Below are 18,626 nucleotides of genomic sequence, written 5' to 3' on the forward strand. Positions count from 1 at the left end.
GAGAAAATTAAGGGGCAAGCCAACTTATACCCACTGACACATCTTACCCCACACTCCCCTACAACTGACCGACTTCTTGGCAAGTCCATCATTCATATGCCGATGCCCTTGGGAGTTTTTCATTTTTTTTCCCCTTTTCACTCTCATAGAGTTGCAGTGCCGTCGCTCATGCTGAGTTTGGGAAATGAGCCTCCCTATACCAATTTGTCCTGGCCTTCCAGCCCACTGTCCCTGATAGACCACCTGCCCCGGGCCTCTCATTGCTCGCATGCAGGGGGTGGCAGTGCCCTCCACGGGCCCTAACCCCCAAACCCCTTTGCCTTAATGGCCACCGCGTTGCCCTATCGTGCCAGGCAGCCAAGCATGGCTCTGCTCCACCAGACGCCAACACTCTCTTGGAATGCTAATGACCTCCTCCATTCCCATCTTCCAGACACGTAGCCAACCCTTCCCCCATCTGTTGTTTCCGTCAAGCACGCATGCAAAGGATGACAGTTTGTAATAAAAGGTTTGTATTACCGGAATGAGTCTACAATACACGTATTCAGGGAAATTATGAGATTCAGACAAACATTTCGAGAGGGTCTTTTCACTGCGAGCGGCTTTTAGCTGGTCGTGCACTTGACTGTCGCACTGCGTGAGTTCAGTAGCTCAAGTGCACTTACAGACACTTCTCTCCACACCCCCCACCCTGCATACTCGGGCTGAATGAGAAACTAGCGTCCCCTTGGGCACATTCATTCCTAGGGTGACTGGAGCAAGTGGAGATTGGAGTCCGTATTTACTTAAAATGAGAACAGATTTTGAATTGGACGGGAGGAAAACAGGAATTGCAGCCAGTTGCTAACATACTCTCTAAACTAATTCAAGTGCCTCTTGATATTATTCAAAGAGGTTCTTAAACACTAAAGGTGTTTCTGCTGTTTGATGAAAGCATTTATCAAACCCAGTGTTGTCCAGTGGACACCTGCTAGCAAGATCCCACAAAAAAACAGTAACCCTATCCAAGAGTTTCCGAAAGCTTATACAAAAACACATACATGATACACTGTTCTTATGCATGTTTGAATAAAATTATATTATAAAGGCCTTTGCAATTTTATCATCCATGCTTTTACAAGGTGTAAAAAGTGTGGGGAAAAAAGGTAAAACATGGTATAAACCTAGAAAAAAATGTTGTAGATATCGCTGGAAAAAGGCAAGTGCAACACTCAAATAGAATTAAGCATATAAATAACATAAAAAAATACTACGCAACACTCCCTCAACACTTAGTTCTATTCAGGACTATACTATGGAAATGAACTTGAGTTTTCTTGCATGTGCTTACCAGATCAGAGAAGTCTTGTATTCTTTCGGGAAGTAGACTGGTTGTTCTCCACTGCTATCAGAGACTAGGCTTCAACTGGCAGCATTTCTTCTTGTCTGAACAGGATTCTGAGGAAAATAATGCAGAGATGAAAAAGAACTGTGAGATGCAAAGAATTACTAGCTATGCACCGCTATCAAAAGGCACCATAAAGCATGCCAAATACTGATTTTGTGTTAAAGCCATAATCAAAACGTGAACTCATGTTAAACAGGAGGCTTTTTGTGATCCTTCTTCTGTAACTGATCCTCTAACTGCAGTCAGAGCGGTGACAGAGCTTTAGAACCCAACGATGAACAACCCATGATCAAATCCGGTCATTCAAATCCAGTCACAAAACAGAAACTGGACTGGAGTCTATAAATGATATTTTAGGAAGACAATTTTTTCTTATGTAACTGCACTTACTGATAATCACACACTAGAACAAATATTTTTAGAATGTAAAATAACATTTTATTTTAATACATTTCAAAATGTAATGTGTTCCAGTGATGGCAGAACTGTAATATTTCAGATCTTTTAGAAATCATAATAATTAGCACTTAATAAACATTTCATATTATTATCGATGTTGAAAACTGCTTCATATATCTGTGGAAACTATGATACCTTTTCGTAGGATTCTCTGATGAATAGAACGTTTAAAAGAATAGTGTTTATTTGAAATAGAAATCTTTTGCAACATTACGAATCCCATTACTGTCACTTTTGATCAATTTAATGTGTCCTTGCAAAAAATAAATTAAAACAAAATAAAAAATAAATAAGAAGTAGGCGATTACTAATTACAAAAGGATAAAAAAAGGAAAAATACTGACCTGAAACCTCTGAATGAAGGTGTATCATAATATAGATTTATTAGGGCTGTCAGTCAAATATCATTTTTAATCTAGTTAATTACATGATCTTCGATTAATTGATCTAATTAATTCCAAAATAAATTTGACTGTGAAAATATCCACAAAAGATTATTCAAAGCTGTTTTTGTGTCAAATCTAACAAGTAGACAATACGAATAGTAGCTTTAGAAATAAATATTTTATTTAATTCAACATAAAATTTAAACATTTAGGCTGCAATGGCCTAAACTATGGAACATAAAAGATCATTTGAGAAACATCTCAGTATTTTTTGTTCATACAATGAAAGTCATTGGTAACCAAAACAGCTTTGTTACCAACAGTCTTCAAAATACCTTCTTTTATGTTCCACAAAAGAAAGGTTCGAAACGACATGAGGGTGTTTTAAAGAAATCATACTCTAAATAAGAACTAAATCTTCTAGCATGGCTCTCTTTATGAATGGGCCTTTGAATCATTGCTTCACGTGATTCGTTCAAAATCCAGATTCATTCAGAAATGAAACACCACTGTGTTGGTCTGAGATGCACAACAATTCTGCTATGGCTTCAAAGGTAATATGTTCTCTGCAAAATAGAGCAAAGACATATAATTTTGTGTTTAAAATAACACAATATCAACTTCTTATTTACTGAACTGTTGTATAAAATCACATTTAAAGAGATAGTTCACCCAAAAATGAAAATTTGATGTTTATCTGCTTACCCCCAGGGCATCCAAGATGTAGGTTACTTTGTTTCTTCAGTAGAACACAAACAAAGATTTTTAACTCAAACCGTTGCAGTCTGTCAGTCATATAATGGCAGTCAATGGCTACCAAATCTTCGAGAGTAAAAAAAACATACACAAACAAAACCAAATTAGACCCTGCGACTCGTGATGATACACTGATGTCCTAAGACATGAAATGTACACGTCACGTGCCAGATGCAGTAGGACATGCAGTGGTGAATCAGAGGTAAAAAATGATATAAATATTATTCAGTTTCTCGCACAAACCAATCAGGTTTTGTTTGTGTATGTTTTTTTTTACTCTCAAATATTTGGTAGCTATTGACTGCCATTATATGACTGACAGACTGCAACGGTTTGAGTTAAAAATCTTTGTTTGTGTTCTACTGAAGAAACAAAGTCACCTACATCTTGGATGCCTTGGAGGTAAGCAGATAAACATCAAATTTTCATTTTTGGGTGAACTATCCCTTTTTAGGCTTGTCATAGATCGGGACAAAATCAGCACTTGTGTCATATTGCTCTTGCTGCCCGTGTGATATCCTGTGATATGTAAAAATGTATTTATAAATATAAGACAAAAACCATCCAGTGGCATTTTTTGCACCAGTGTCTTATGAAATGTACATGAAATAGATCTGGGGGCAGGGCTAGCACGTTAATATTTATACAACAGTTCTTTCTGGTCCTTGAATCTGATTGGCTGAGAGGTGTGTGATATTTTAGTGATACTGGAACTCCAAGCATTTCACGTTCGTATTATTCTGCTTGTGGTATTTCTCACTGTTTTTAATGTTATAAATTATACTGTTTTTGTGTCATGGAATGTAGTTTTTTAGAATTAAAATATGTGGTTTGTTAAAAAAAATAACATCTATATGAATATTTACTTTAATTTTTTTGGCTTATTTGCAGCCATTGAGCGCTCAGGAACCCGCTGAGAGCAGCCTTACCTCGGCCAGCTCTTCTGGAATTTGCCGCTGGCTCTGATGTCTCTATAGTGGTTAAACATGAGCTATAATTCATTTTGGGTAAATCTAATGGGCAGTCTTTGGTCTCATGAATCTATTAGTAATTATTATTCATTTGATATAGATACAATCATCAACACATGATATGTGGGGGCTTGGCTTAGAAAAACAAATGCCAGTTATCACAGTTAATAATTCAATTTCTATAGTAAATACAAAGAGCCATTTCCTATAACCTGCCCATTAACAAAAAGAAAATGACTTGTGGTTGGTTTGTTTGTATTTTTCCCTTTTTAAGTCCCTTATCAACATGAACGGATAACGAATAAAAAGCGCATATTATTGATAAAATGTTTTGATGCAAGTAAAACATTTTTTTTTTTATATATATACTATTAATATATCAAATGTTGCAGTTTCTTAAAAAAAACATTTCTTAAAAATACATCTAGACCTTTATAGATTTAGAAATGTATATATAAAACCAAAAAGTATTTGAGAATTGACTTGGACGCAGCTTCCTTCAGAGACTTGCTCATGTCTGCATGTCACTGCACCAAACACAGTCCACCCTCTTTCTCGCTTCCTCTCTCTCGAAAGCACTCCTGGATGGACACCATGCTGGAGGTCATCGATGATGCTGACGGAGAAAAATATGAGGGTTTTCAAACAGTGTGGCGGCCTGAGGCAGCAGGCAAGCTCGGGTCAGCCCTCTACCTTGCCCAAACAGAACTATTCATTTCACTGCCCTTGTACCAGCATGAATTCAGCACTGAACATTTGTTCTGTGTCTTTTTCGGAGTCTCTCACCTTTCTTTGTACCCCAGGTCTGCGGCGCATTTGAACTGCATCTAACCGAGACTGTTCTCTCTCACCTCAACACACCTTTAACAGTCATTCTCCTGGGACAGTTATTGCTACAGTTGTACAGTCTGTACTCCAGTTCTTTCTCTTCCAGTGCTCAAGAAGAATAAAATTTCTCTTGTTAGGCGTCCCACACATCCTCCATTCTTAACAACACCCTACTAAGATCTATTGTGGTTTTTAAATCCAAACTGTGTGACCGGCTTTCCAATTAACTAAGCTGATGCCGCAGTAGCGACTTGCGAATCTGACCAGCGATTGGACTCGGGTGCACAATGCTTAATTTAATTCCGTATTAACTGCTTTTTTTCCTGCAAAAAGAAAAAAGCAGCGCCCTCAGCTGTAAACAGCTTCCGTTTCTTGCAAATCTGTCTCCTCAATCGCTTGATCAAGGTATCTGTTCTCCAAAGTGTTTCAAGAGCCAGCAGCTTTGGGGCAGACAGCTTTGAAGCCCCTGGAAATACAATGCCAGCACTGAGAAAAGCTCCACTTTAGCTCCCCGTGTCCGCCCCTCGTCGCTTTTCTGGCAGCTCGCACAATCCCTCTCCTCCAACATGCCTTCCAAAAATAAGGACAGACGATCTCAGGATTCTTTAATGAACTGTCAAGCGCCTCAGCTCCAGGGTGTACACAAAGATAGGCACCTCAGCAGAGCTCAAACTTACTGTACAGAATAGAGTAAAAGAGAAACCTGCAGAAAAAGGCTTTCACCTGAGTATTTCCAGCTCGGTGTTAGGTGTTCTGTGGTTTATGGCAAAGTAAGCAATCTAAAGTGGTGATTGCTGAAATGTTCATTAGTTTGTGCTTTTATATAGTTGACCTTTAGAGTGTTTCGCACAATAGAAAATCCGAGGTGACACGATTCACACAGTGTCCTCAAGAGGCCCACAAGTGTCATTTTGTACAGGCAGTCCTCAATGACGCAGTTCTGTACGCGCAAGAAAAAAGGCCAGTGACCTATTTCAGTTTTTGACTAGACACTATTCAGCAGTATTTATAAGGTTTTAATCAAAACCACTTTTCTTCACCAGAAGGCCTTTTATTACAAAAAATAAAAAATTAATTTTCCAAGTTGTAAAGAAAACAGACTGTTGGAGTTTTAGAAATACTATTTCAGACTTTCTACTTCAAAATTTCATGTCTAATTCAACATGTTTCTTGCTATTTCTTCGTGAATTATTTGTGAAATTCACTAGTAATTTCTAAGTTAACTGTTTCAAAAGAAATCCCAAAGTTTGGAAAGCCTGCACTACCAGCCAAAAAGATTTGAAATGCTTTTTAAAGAAGTCTCTTCTGCTCACCAAGCCTGCATTTATTTGATCCAAAATACAGCAAAAGTAGTAATATCGTGAAATATTTTTACTATTTAAAATAACTGCTTTCTATGTGAATATATTTTAAAATGTACTTTATTCCTGTGATCAAAGGTAAATTTTCATTATCATTACTCTAGTCTTCAATTTCAAAATGATCTTTCAGAAATCATTCTAAAATGCTGATTTGCTGTTCAAGAAACATTTTGATTATTATTAGCAACATTTAAAACAGCTGAGTAAATTTTTTTTTTAGGATTCTTTGATGAATAGAAGATTCAAAGATCATCATTTTTCTTAAATAAAAAGCTTTTGTAAAATTATACACTATACCATTCGAAAGCTTGGAGTCTGTATAAAATTTTTATTAATACTTTTATTTAGCAAGGATGCTTTAAATTGATCCAAAGCGATAACAAAGACATTCATAATGTTACAAAAGATTTCTATTTCAGATAAACACTGTTCTTCTGAACTTTCTATTCATCAAAGAAACCTGAAAAAATTCTACTCAGCTCTTTTCAACACAATAGTAATATTAAATGTTTTTTGAGCAGCAAATCAGAATATTAGAATGATTTCTGAAGGATCATATGACTGGAGTAATGATGCTAAAAATTCAGCTTTTAAATCACAGGAATAAATTACATTTTAAAATATATTCAAATAGAAAACAGTTAATTTAAACAGTAAATATCAAAATAATACTGTGTTTGCTGTACTTTGGATCAAATAAATGCAGACTTGGTGAGAAGAGACTTCTTAAAAAAAAAAAAAAAAAAAAAAAAAAAAACATTAAAAATCTTACTGTTCAAAAACTTTTGACTGGTAGTGTATATGAGAAAAAATCTACCAGAAGACTAAACTAACCATTGCTGCACCATTTAACACTGATCTATAATAAATGGAGTGCATAACCTAATATATCTAAGCAATCTTGCACCATTTGGTTATGGTGGACATTACTCTCAAAAATCTTAACTTTAAAGAAAAAGAAACAGCAAAAATATGTAACAAAGCTATTATAAGAAAAGGTGTTGAGCTTGTTTCAACCTGAAGGCTGTACATGCCTGCACATACTCGCACACATCCACACAAAAGATGTTGCCACACAAGAACGCAATGTACAATTACTTTGTGATACAATACCCACACATTAGCATAATAAAGAACAATATGCCAGCTTTGCACAACTCTAATGATAGACCGCTGAAAATAGAGCCTCTCTCAGCTGAGGTACGAGGAAGTGAAACGGCGTGTGAACTTGAAAACCATTCACGAAGCACGATTTGATAAACCGGTGAAGAAAATTGTCATTATGTTAACCCAGTCAATAATCAGGCAGGTTATATCAAACCCAAACAATTTTCTGTTTTCTAAGCAAGGCTGATTTGATTTGCTCTGATATTTTGCCATTTGAAAGTCTGCTATCACGGCAGAAGCAGCTCATCCAGAAAAGGGGAGTGAGGATTATACACATGTATGTTATTTGTGCTCTGCTGCATTTTCCGTGACAGCTCCCTGACATCAGCGCCCATGCGGATGGCTGCAAGCTAGTTTCTAGAGAAGGGGCCACAGATTTATTTATTTTTTTCCTTTGTGTCTGCAGCACCCTGACACAGCGTCTACACCGGACACGAGCAGCGCGTCACATCGCGTCAAAACAAAACCGCTCACATTGTAATCATTGATGCTGTCTACAATGGAAGCATCCATTGCTGCAGGTTGCAATGCATTTTTAGGACTGTGTTTCTACTTATACCAAACATTTTAACATTTTATTTTTTCTGTTTGTCTGCAATACAAATATTTAATTTTTATTACACTGTTATTACAATAATTTTTAAATAGTTCATTTTACCAGTCAGAATTATTATTATTATTATTATTATTTTTTTTTTTTTTTATTTTTTTGTGTGTGTGTGTGTGTGAAAAAAGTCTCCTTTGATCACCAAGGCTGTATTTATTTGATTAAAAAAATCCTCCATGTCCTGCAAATTCTTTGGTTTTCCAGCATATTTTGCATTTTAATCCTTTCCAGCAGTGACTATGATTTTGAGATGCATCTTTTTACACTATAGACAATTGAGGGACTCAAACACAACTATTAAAAAAGGTTCAAACATTCACTAATGCCCCAGAAAGAAAACACGATGCATTAAGAGCTGGGGGTGAAAACTTTTGAACAAAATGAAGATGTCCAAATTTTTCTTATTTTGTTGAAATATCATTTTTTTACCATTTAGTACTGCCCTTCAGTAGCAACAGAAGATACATGCATGTTTCCCGGAAGACAAATTAAGTACAAATTTACATTGATCTTCAAATTCAAGGGGTTTTCACCCCTTGGCTCTTAATGCATCATGTTTCCTTCTCGAGCATCAGTGAATGTTTGAACCTTTTTAAATAGTTGTGTTTGAGTCTCTCAATTGTCCTCAGTGTGAAAAGATGGATCTCAAAATCATACAGTCACTGCTGGAAAGGGAGGGACTTATGAACAACCATCACAAAATAGTCATAGATCATCCAGGCAACAATACATAGTATTAATAACCAAGGGTTGCCAAACTTTTGAGGGGAGTTTTTGTCTTGTGGACTATATGTAAACATCTTTTATGTAAATATATCTTACTCAGGACAGCCTAAATAAAAAAATAATACATGCATTTTGTATGATCTCTCTTATTTTGTTAAAATTATTCTAATTTTCACAGATTCTGCAAGGGGTTCCCAAAATTACATTTTAAAAAAGTATTACAAAATTGGAAATGTTATTTTAACAATATTACTTTTTATCACATTTTGTTTGTTTTAAATGAATGCAGCCTTGGTGAGCATAACAATAATTATTATATATAATATATAACATATAGTATATTTAACCCATTTTCTATCCTTTAATATAAACGGTGTATTTCACCAGCTTAGTACCAAAATATAACCAGACTGCAACCGACATTCGTGTTTTGTTTCATTCTGTTTCAGAAGGGCAATCAGTTCTGTGCCAGTGCCCTCCGCCTCAGATTGACATGTTCTCCAGTGACTCCTACAGCCACGGCAAACTTTGACCCACTCTCCACTTCTTTTAATCGCAACCCCCCACCACCACCACCACCATCCCTGGCACCACCTACTAGTGTGCTGCTGGAATCCAGTGAAGTGAGACCACTGTGAAAAATTCATTCCGCAGCTTCTAAAAAGCGCTTTGATTCTTAAACCAGGAGCGCTCGAAGTCCCGCTGTCCTCAAATAACCTACATCTACAAACCAATCTGCACTGAACAGCAATATGCTGAGATTGAGTTAATGATGGTCTCAAATCAATGGAGCCTGCTGATGTGTACAGACAAAAGGAATTAGAGCAGGATAGAAGTGGCTGATGATCTGATGTATATATTAAATTGTTTATATTCCTCACAAAAAATAATATAAAAACATGGCAATGGTACAATGTACAGGTACAGTAGATGGCACTAGGGATAGGAATCAGAAGGGATTTGAATACTGTTCTAATTTTTCTCACTCATATAGTACTTTTAAGGAAGTAATAGAAAACTATATAGGTGAGGTCAAAAGTTTACATAGATCTTGCAGAATCTGCAAAATGTTAATTGTTTTACCAAAATATAAGGAGTCAAACAAAATGCATGCTATTTTTTATTTAGTACTGACCTGAATAAGATATTTCACATAAAAGATGTGTGTATGAGAAAATAACAGCTGAATTTATAAAAATTACCTGTTTTAAAAGTTTACATCCTGAATGTTACCTGAATGTTTCACAGCTTTTTTTTTTTGTTGTTGTTTAGTGATCGTTGTTCATGAGTCCCTTGTTTGTCCTGAACAGTTAAACTGTCCGCTGTTCTTCGGAAAAATCATTCAGGTACACAAATTATTTGGTTTTTCAGCATTTTTGTGTATTTGAACCCTTTCCAACAACGACTGTATGATTTTGAGAGCCTATCTTTACACACTGAGGACAACTGAGGGACTCATATACAACTATTACAGGAGATTTAAACGCTCACTGAAGGAAAGGAAACACAATGCATTAATAATTAGGTGGGGGGTGAAAACTTTTTGAATTTGAAGATTAGGGTAAATTTAACTTATTTTGTCTTCTGGGAAACATGTAAGTATCTTCTGTAGCTTCTGAAGGCCAGCACTAAATGAAAAAAAAAAATAGATATTTAGGGAAAATAAGAAAAATGCACACATCTTCATTCTGTTCAAAAGTTTACACCCCAGGTTTTTAATGCATTGTGTTTCCTTCCAAAGCATCAGTGAGCGTTTGAACCTTCTGTAATAGTTGCATATGAGTCCCTCAGTTGTCCTCAGTGTGAAAAGATGGATCTTAAATCATACAGTCATTGTTGGAAAGGGTTCAAACACACAAAAATGGTGATTTTATATAAATTCAACTATTATTTTCTCTTTATGTGAAATATCTTATTCAGGTCAGTACTAAATAAAACTTAACATGCATTTTGTATGATCCCTCTTATTTTGGTAAAATAATTAACATTTTGCAGATTCTGCAAACTTCAACTGTACTGCAACTGTACTGTTCTGCAAACTTCAATTTTTTTTATGTTCTTAACATTGGTTTTCTTTGGAAAACCAAATGTAGTTCTTCTATTGCATCAATGTCAAAACCCTCTCTGTTTGGAAATCTGAATTGCGCATTTTTTTCACAAAATATGGAACCGTTTTTCCATTCCCAGCACTAGATGGAAGTCATTGTGGCAAACGGCTGGGTTACTCATCATATAAACATTGATTTTCAAGCTCTAGATTGTTTTAGAACATTAGCCATGCATTACATAGGGATTCCTGCCTGATAGACTCTGTCTTTCTTTCTCATTAAACGAGTCGAGAAGATTCAATTAGGAATATGTCAAGGGGCCTGAGGTGCTTCTTATATATAGCTTAACTCCAGTTGGTAAACAACTCCCCGCCTGTTTCCCTGGTTTGGTTTAAAGTCAAATCTCTCAGGACGCACTAAACTGCACCAACAGTGACAACGCTGTGGAAAAAAACGCATGTCGAAGTGAGGGTCCCCAGAAAGCCCCTTGTGCATGTATAAAGGATTTAAAGAGAATAAAATGCAGCTAATTAAAATAGTGTTTCCGTGAGATGTTAATGAGGTTTTTGTTACACTTGGGTGGACGTCCTTACATGATGTAGTTCTAATCCCACTGAGTCAGTGCTCTTTGTCCTTGCATAGCTGGCAGCTATAATCCGCAAAAAACTCAGTCAAACATAATTACCGAGCAGTCACATCTGCACATTCGGAAAGTCACCGCATTACTCATCATCAACATCGGCCCTTTTATTCCAATTTTCGTCATAAAAAACACCTAACCGTGCGCAGCGTCTTCCCTCTCTCATGAATGCGTTCTCATTGCCGACGTCTGGCTCATTTCAAATGAAGCATGTTGCGGTAATGAGCCCGTGATGATATCAGCCGTCATGTGTAACCACACATCAGAATGTCAGCAGTTCTGCTGCGGGCTGAAGGTGAGGGGAGCAATAACGACGTGTTTTTGTAAGGCTGCCGCCCACTCTCTGGCGCAGCTTCGGGCCCTGTGCGCACGGGCCTCCTGGGAAAGCTCCAGACGAGGGCTACAGGATTACGCTTTCTCCCCGACAGATTGCGTGTTTACGCTACCGCGCGCTAACCGACGATACTCAACGCACACGCGTGACCTGCTGTACGAGCTCGCTTAAAAGTGTTGTGCAAACAAGACAAGGAGCATTTAAAGCCACAGGTAAAGTAAACACATCCCAAACAAGGTGGTCAGTTTCTCAGGGGTGCATAGAAACACACGCCTCAATTAGGTCAAAACGAAGAGGTGTCTCCTCTCCGCGGGCCGCTCGATCACAACCGTAACGAGGTAGGTTAAAGAATACCGCCTACAGGCTTCTTTCTTCCCAGGCTTAAAGCTGGATGTGTGTGCGAATACAGTCTGTTCTATCAAGAATGCAAACAGTTTTTTTCCCCCGTTACTGAGCCAATTACGGAGATAAAGTGGACTCTCAGGAACGGGAGTGCTCTCGTTTCTAACATCTTTAGCCCTGAATTCGACACGACGCACAATGAACCCAACACAATGCACCTGATTTGTCAAAAAACACAATTCAAAGGCAGTGTGGGAGAGCAAAAGTACCTTATACAATCAGATCGACCCATTTTTGGAAAGTTAAACAAAGCGGCGAGGTCCTATATTAGAAGGATACCATGTACGAACTTAAGAGGTGGAAGCTCTACAGTGCTACTGTCTGAAATCATTTTCTTTTCAGTGATTGTAAAGGGTCTTATTTGCTTAATCCTTTAAAGACCAAGAAAAAATGGCTTGGAATCTATGCCTAGGGTTGTATGAAGTAAAAAATTGTAAGAGGAAGGAAAGCATGCTCAATATTAGAGAAATTATTTGAAATACAATCAAGTGATGCAGCAATAAATGTGTTTTGGACAAGAGAGCCTGGTTCAAAATATATTTATTTCTTATTTACATATAATAATATTTTAACAAAGAAATATATAGTTGTTAAGAAAAAAAATTAAATAACATTAAATTTAAATAATAAATTAAATTTACTATTTATTTATATTTCAAACACTGACAGTCATCAATACACTAATTTCCTACACTGTCTAAATAAATTAAAAACAAAATGCTAAAAACTCAAATAAATAATTTTAAATGCTAAAAGGCAAAAGTTAAGACATTAATTTCTTATTTACACAATAATCTTTTAATAAATATAGTTTTCAATTTATATATGTATGTATGTATATATATATATATATTTATAATTGTCATTTTTGTGTGTATATATATACATACATACATACAAAAATGACAATTATTTAAAAATGACAAAAATTATAAATAATATATTTAGATATTCAAATTTCCTACACTATTTGTTTAAATAAATGAAAATAAACTTGAATAAAATTCGAATAAAATCATTTTCAATGCTAAAAGGTAGAAGTTAAGACATATTTATTTCTTATTTACACATAATATTTTAATGCAAAAAAGTATTATATATGTATAACACAAACAATTTGTAAAAAAAATTACAGAAACAAAGGCATTTATTACATTTTTATATTATTCTTAATTTTCTACATTATTTGTCTAAATAAATTAGTTCGAATAAATCATAAAAAGTTCAAATATATCATTTTAAATGCTAAAAGTCATAAATTAAGCATCACAAAATTATAATATAAAGTATGAAATCTTGATATTCATTTTGGGCTTTGTAGGGTTATTATAGTAATTATTATTATACAAATTATTATAGAGTGTTATTTACCTAAAATTAAAATGAAAAACTTCAAAAAAACCTAGACTTATTTTATTTCAGCTAGATGCCAAGGCAACATTTCGTTATATAGTTTAACTTAAACTTTAAACTAAAACTGAAAAATTTATTTAATTTAAAATCATTTAAAAAGATAACAACAACAACAAAAGTACTTTTATCTAAAATTAAAATAAAATAGAAAAAAAATACAACAAACTAACCCTGAAATAAAAATTAAACTATACAGACATAAAAATAATTTTTAAAAGACAAAACAACAATAAAATAGCTACAACTTTATTTAAAATTAAAATAAAATAGAAAAAATACAGACTTATTCAATATATTCGTAAAAAACAAACTACTATCTCAGTAAATAAAATAAGACTACATGTTTGCAAAAGACTACATTTAACAGGTATTAAATCTGTTCATTTTAAGATAAAGTAGAGTTAGATTACAGCAATAGTAAAATACAAATATCTATAATATCAGCTGATAACCAAAATGGTACCAATATATTGTGCACATTGTGACAACAGGAAGATCCAGTCATCAAACAACTGCAAGAGGCTTCTAAGATGTCTATTTTCATCCTCACAAAGGCATGATCTGTGCTCATGAATGATTCTTTGAGGCTAAAATCAGCTGAGATGTGCATATCTATAGTCATGTAACGTTCTCAGCTGGATTTCCCATCGACGGGCTAAGTGTTTGGCCCCAGCGGTGGCTATGCAGAAGAGTGTAGTGTGAGCAAGCAGTAGTGTGGGGCAGTGGCAACTCACACCCCGCCTATCCAGCTCCAGAGTGCGGCCATCAGCAGGGTCTCCGGGTTGATTGGCCATGGCACTTCCTGAGTGCCAGGCAGAGAAGGATGTGACAGTGTGAAGGGACGCACTCTAGGGAGGGGTGAGTGAGACAGAGCTACTAAATAAAGTCACAGGTCTCTACACTGCCCAAACCACTGCACGAAAACAAGACAAATGGTGTGTGCGCACCCTAAATTGACCCTATATTTCACAGACAAATGCAAAAATTGCAAATAATTAAGAAGAATATGTATGTACAGTTGGGGGCAAAAGTTTACACCCCCCTTTCAGAATCATTCAAAATGTTCATTATTTTACCAAAATAAGACGGATCATACAAAATGCATGTTATTCTGTACAATATTGTGTATTGTGTATTTAGTACTGAGCTTAATAAGATTTCACATAAAAGATGTTTACATGTAGTCCACAAGAGATTATAAAAATGACCCAGTTTTAAAAGTTTACATCCCCTTGATTCTTAATACTGTGTTCTTACCGGAATGATCCACAACTGTGTTTTTTTGTTTAGTGATAGTTGTTCATGAGTCCCTTGTTTGTCCTGATCAGCTGTTCTTTAGAAAAATCCCACAAATTCTTTGGTTTTCCAGCATTTTTGTGTATTTGAACCCTTTCCAACAATGACTGTATGATTTTGAGATGAAAACTTTTGGAATTTGAATATCAGTGTAAATTTAACTTATTTTGTCTTCTGGAAAACATGTAAGTATATTCTGTAGCTTCTGAAGGGCAGTACTAAATAAAAATATATATATATTTAGGCAAAATAAGAAAAATGTACACATCTTCATTCTGTTCAAAAGTTTTCACCCTCACCTTCTAATGCATTGTTTTTTCATCTGACGCATCAGTGAGTGTTTGAAACTTTTGTAAATGGCATCATTTCTGTAAATTAAAATATTATTTTCTCTTGTGGACTATATGTAAACATCTTTTATGTGAAATACCTTATTCAGGTTAGTACTAATTAAAAATTAACAAGTGTTTTGTATGATCCCTCTTATTTTGGTAAAATAATTAACATTTTGCAGATTCTCCAAGGTGTATGTAAAATTATGACCTCAACTGTATATGCATGTTAAATTTGACTGAAAACTGAAAAAATGGATGATACTACAATTAATAATAAAGTTTTAGTTTCCACATGTACGGGGTGCTGAAATCAACCCAGTCTTTTCAATGGTTCCATCTGTGCTGCTCTATAAACAATGGCTCCTGAATGAGCCTATTTCAATAAAAGATTAAGCACTTTTATTGGAAATTGACCTTGAGCCTTGAAATCAAAGAACTGCATCTTCAAAGCCGATGCATTCAAAGGACGCTCTCTGTGTGTATGCATGTGTACGTGCACTATTCTATGCTCTCGGATAGTATGTGCAGGAGAGAGCGGACAGTGGATCTGTTTGGTTTTGTACTGTTTATTATTGTCTTCAGCTCACTTGACTCTTGACAGAGACAGAGTGAGATGAGCAGAAAGGGGAGGGTCATTAATCATGGGATGGAGGTTGGGTTCTGAGCCAGACTCGTCCATAGCATTGGTTTCTTGCCTCTTTTGTCTTCTGCGCTGAATGAACGAGAGGGAACACGAGAGAACTCTGGATGATCAGTCAACACGCTCTCATGCCTCTACTGATCACAGAGCACTCAGATGGAAAACAACAGAAAGAACAAGAAACATAAGCCTCTCACAGATCTCTGTGGCCCTGTTTACACCTGGTATTAACATTTCGAGTGAGCCAATCACAAGCGGTCAGGTGAGACAGATTACACAGGCATCTCAAACGCTTCTCCAGTGACCATCTGTGTAAGATCTCAACAAACAACAGCGATTTTTGTAAGCATACACATTGTTTTCTGTCAGTCAAAAGATGGTGAAGATAGAGATGTTTTGCTGCAGTGATTGTTGTTACAAGAGCAGATCATTCAATGTCATTTTGAATATTTCTTATTTTATTTCATTCTTTATTATGATTGAACATGAATTATCTATCAACAATAGCATACTTATAAATCAACATTAAGCTTGATTAATCAAAACTGTAAAAATAGTATTTGTTTTGTCACCAAACAGTAACTATGAACAACAGTACATTTATAAATTAACATTATGATTAATAAAAGCTGTAACAGTTTCATTGGACTTATTATGAACAATCACTTGAACAATAATATATTTAGAAATTAACACTAACCTTAATTAATAAATTATTATTATTTTATTATCCACAAATATGAATTAAGTATTAACAATTTCATTTTTTATAAATTCACATGAACTTTGATCAAAATCATATATTTATAAATTACCATTAACCTTGATTATTCAAAGTTGGAGCAATTCCAAAATTCGTTTATTTATTCCATTAGTTTATTTATTATTATTATTTATTAATAAAAACATGAATTAACTAGGAACAACAGATGTATCAGTTACCACTAACATTAATAAAATCTGTAAAAATATGTTTATTTTATTGATTCATAAAACTTTTATTTTAAATTGCAATAATATTTTACAAAATTACACTATACGCATTTTTAAATTTGACTGAAAACTGAAAAATAATTGCTGATAATAATAAAATATTTTTTATTTATGATCAACAAACATTAACAAAAATAATAAAATAGTTTATTTATAAATAACATCAACCTTAAATAATTAAAGCTAGAAAAATGTAATAAACATCAGTTAACTAGGAAAAGTAGTGTATTTATTAATGTACATTAACCTTGATTAATAAAAGCTGTACAAATAGTATTATTTATTGTCAAACATGAATTAACTTCGAACAATATTATTTTAAGAAATTAACATTAACTTTGATCAACCAAGGCTGTATTTTTTTTTTCATTCATCAACAACAAACATTAACTATGAACAATAATACATTTATAAATGACCATTAATCTAGATCAATTATTTATCATGAACAAACTTTAAAAGTAATAAAGTAATAAAATAATTCATTTATAAATAACATTAACCTTGATTAATCAAAGCTAGAAACATGAAATAAGTATATTAATCAATTACCACTAAAATTAATAAAAGTTGTAAAAATGTTATTTCATTTATTAATAAGAAACCTGAATTAAATACGAACAATAGTGTGTTTTTTAATGAACATTAACCTTGATTAATAGAAGCTGTATAAATAAATAAAGTTGCTCTCTGTTAGTTCAAGATAGAGTGTGCATTACAACTAATGTTAAAGGGGTCATCGGATGCAAAGTTCACTTTTACATGTTGTTTGAACATTAATGTGTTGGCAGTGTATGTACAAATCTACCCTATAATGATAAAAATCCATGCAGTGGTTTTTAATTAATCTGTAAAAATAATATCCCCTTTTATAAATTCGGCATCACACCAATAGAGGCCACTTACACGATAGTTGATTGACATGAGCGTCTTACTTTAAACAGCTGTAACAGTCCGACCTCCACTGTTTCGATGTTGGAGCAGGGATGTAAATTAGACAAGAATATCTCCTTCACTTCCAGCAGAAGTGAGTATAAGGGTTTATCTATGAATCTTTGTGATCGCCTTACCTAATAACGTGCTAGTTAGCAAGTTTAGCCATTAAACGCGGCTAAAGTAAACAGGCTCGTCACTCCACAGAGAGAAGAGAGGGGCGGGGCGAGCAGAGCTCATTAACATTTAAAGCAACCTCGACCAGATCAGGATGATTTTTGAGGAGCTGATTTTGGCATGGTAAAAAGGGTGTTGTTTTACACTACCATTGAGAATTTTTAACCAAAGTATATTAAAGACTTTTCATTAAGATCCTGAAGAATCATATCAGCTTGTGGAAAATGTGCATCCGATGACCCCTTTAACAAATTGTAAAGCCATGTTTTTGAATCACAACACAGCAGATCCCATTTACTCCAGTATTTACAGTAGCAATCTGAGACACTTGTTAATACTAACAAGAACACTGTTGGGCATGTTTCCACCATTATTTCCAGTCTTCAAACAGTGGTGGCATTGCACAAGCATGCAATACCTTAAAAAAAACGGTCAGAACATCACACTCGCATCAGAGAAGGAAACTCGGCTGCGTTGGATGCCAGTGATACCCAGATGTGGGGCCCGCAGCTGCTGGCTAATTAACTCTTCTCCTCTGCACACCTGTATGGAGGAAAGTCTGTCCTGACAGCCACTGTTGGGCCTCGCTGGGTCTAAACATGCAATTGCACAGCAGATGTTGTCGCATTTCACACTTTGTTGAACAAATATTTCACAGCTTTGAAAAAAAGCGTGGGACGGGTGGCCAACATCGGGCGGAGAATAACAGCTACCTGTAGCCTACTGTTCACACAGATGGCTGAAGTCACAATTTAACAACCCACTCA

At 35.0% G+C, this 18,626-nt stretch overlaps 1 protein-coding gene across 6 annotated transcripts in view; it reads right to left on the reverse strand.

Annotated features, from left to right (window-relative positions):
• Window positions 1-18,626, reverse strand: part of rbfox3a (RNA binding fox-1 homolog 3a) — a 498,709-nt gene that overhangs the window by 417,183 nt on the left and 62,900 nt on the right. For all 6 annotated transcript variants that reach the window (XM_051123725.1, XM_051123728.1, XM_051123727.1 and 3 more), the window contains exon 2: window positions 1,331-1,437. The gene's annotated coding sequence lies outside the window, so the exon portion shown is untranslated. The remainder of the gene's footprint in view (window positions 1-1,330; window positions 1,438-18,626) is intronic.

This window comes from Labeo rohita, chromosome 12 (assembly GCF_022985175.1).
Source record: "Labeo rohita strain BAU-BD-2019 chromosome 12, IGBB_LRoh.1.0, whole genome shotgun sequence".
Taxonomy (NCBI): domain Eukaryota; kingdom Metazoa; phylum Chordata; class Actinopteri; order Cypriniformes; family Cyprinidae; genus Labeo; species Labeo rohita.